Source organism: Lathamus discolor, chromosome 11, assembly GCF_037157495.1.
Source record: "Lathamus discolor isolate bLatDis1 chromosome 11, bLatDis1.hap1, whole genome shotgun sequence".
Taxonomy (NCBI): domain Eukaryota; kingdom Metazoa; phylum Chordata; class Aves; order Psittaciformes; family Psittacidae; genus Lathamus; species Lathamus discolor.
In genome coordinates this window covers 11126199-11128355 of record NC_088894.1, presented here as the reverse complement: position 1 = coordinate 11128355, position 2157 = coordinate 11126199, and the positions used below count along the sequence as shown (strand labels likewise).

Sequence of the window (2157 nt, the reverse complement as noted above, 5' to 3'; positions counted from 1 at the left end):
TATTAGAAAGACGCTCGGGAGAAGAGGCACTATGCATCTTTAGTGTATGTAAGCTCAAATATTCAGAGACACATGCAAATTAAGCAAGTATGTATGCATTTAATCTTTTTTTAATATCTAAGGTTATAAGTCAGATTGTCTCTGTAAAATATAGTGGAAAAAAGAAGCTGAAGTCTGAGAATTTTGCTTTACTTACCTACATAAAAGGCAGCAGTGCCCATTAACTTGGTAAAACCATATATGAGAACCTGAACATGCTACTCCTAAGATCTCCTACAAGAGGCCACCTTCTCATAGGGAGCTTATTGCCTCTGTTCCTGCAAGATGTCGCTGTCAGATCCCTATTGCAATTAGCTCTGCCTCTCAAACTGTAGTAACAGCAGTAAATCCTGCTTTGGCAAGTGCGAAGCAGAAGAGGGCTTCCTTCTGGAGTCTGTCTGCTACTTTTGTACCCTGTGGTCTTGCTTAGCCCAGAGGACTTTGTTCAGCCCAGAACAATGGGAGAGTAGATGTACATTCCCACTTGTAAATGAAGGAAGATACGTTGTTACAGTAATGATCTAGAATCAGACTGCCAAATGCCTCAGTCAATAACTGTGGGAGCAGCTCAGCGTGAGGAAAGGTGCTGTATCCGATTTCTCTTGTCCGATGAGGTGAGGAAGAATTCAGGCTCAGAAATGATGCAGGAAAGATGAAATGCCAGGAAGATGCTTCAAAATTCCAAAACCTGAAAGCTGCATCTCTAATATAAAAAATGAGGCTATTTCAACATGAATGTTAACTATAGTTCACCACAGTGTTTTGGAACCTTTTGGAAGACTGAAAGCTGCCCTACCTGGGGAGTTTCATGGCATTTTTTTGGTCTTTTGAAGCTCACGTAATACCTGATGCTAGTCTATTTCTAAAAACGCCTTTTAGGAAATGACAGGTGGTGCCATCACCAATTCTGAGGAGGATTATAGAGGAAAAAAGTAAAAAGCACATTTTTCAAATGTATATGTCTTAGTAATCCACTCCCAATTTGCTCCAAGAGCTGAATCCTATTTTACTTAGATACTTTTGGATTCTTTACCAATGGCCATTCGTCTCAGAGTTTCCAGTTATGCAGATCAGACACCTGGGAAACCGAGAATGTCTTCATTTCCTTTTGTGTTCTGAAACAAGAAATATTCTTTATAGTGTCTGAGGGAACCTCCAAAGTATGAGAGAGACTTCAGACATCACTCTTCCTTCGAAGGAAAGCTATTCTTTTATATTATATAAGGGAAAAAAAAAATCTGAAGATCGTTCAATCAAAACAAACTCAGCCTTGAGTGCTGTTGGGAGAATAGAAATTTCTTCTGTCAGATATCTTTCCTAAAGGTAATACCATCTTTAAGCGCTCTTTTTCAAATGGAACAGAAAGAAAAAAAGTAAGGCCTGTACTTGTAGTATAATCAGCAAAGCTTGCAAGAAGAAAAGAAATAAAATATTATACAACATGTTTTTGCAGGGTAGGAAATGGAAAGAAGAAAATAATTCTGGTTGAAAAGAAACTCATCCCAGTCATAATTGCACGTTAAAGAAACAGTGTCACGTACCTGTCTGTACAGGAAAGACATGACTACAGTTGGTCAAACCAAGAGATACACCGTCGTTAATTTGAAGCTAGAGAGATGACACCTGCAAAAGCACAAAGATACCTTCAAGCAGTGAGTGACTGATGGCAACTTTGGAAACTGTTTTCAAACCTCCCACCATGAACATATAAGTTCAGAGTTACAGACAATTCCTAACACCTAAACCAGGAGTATTGCTAGCTTGGTCCAAAGTGGCAACGTATAAATGCAGCCAGAATGCTTGGGTTTTTTTTTCCCTTCTTCACAGTTGTCTCAATCTGCAGCGAAGTTATTATAGTTGGCAGAGACTAGACCCAAAATACTCATGGAAAACCTTCCTTTAGACCAATCTTACAGTATGGTGTCTTCAGTGAACTAGATTTTCTTCTGCATCAAGATTATGCTGCACTCAGCAACAAGAGGGAAACTTTGGAATCTCTCCAGTTTGTGTCCTTGTTGTCTAGCCACAAGCTAATGCTGTATTTTAGTACGAGCATCACGGTGTCCCTCATGCCCTCCTTTCTGCGCTTGCCTGATCTTCCTGTTCTTAACGCTGATG

General features: G+C 39.6%; 1 long non-coding RNA gene across 1 annotated transcript; it reads right to left on the bottom strand.

Moving 5' to 3' along the window:
* Positions 1 to 654: 654 nt before the first annotated feature.
* Positions 655 to 1151, bottom strand: LOC136020517 (uncharacterized). Its single transcript, XR_010615356.1, has 3 exons — positions 1073 to 1151; positions 836 to 946; positions 655 to 742 (listed from the first exon to the last, which is right to left on the bottom strand). It is a non-coding gene; the product is annotated as an uncharacterized LOC136020517 (long non-coding RNA).
* Positions 1152 to 2157: the final 1006 nt, after the last annotated feature.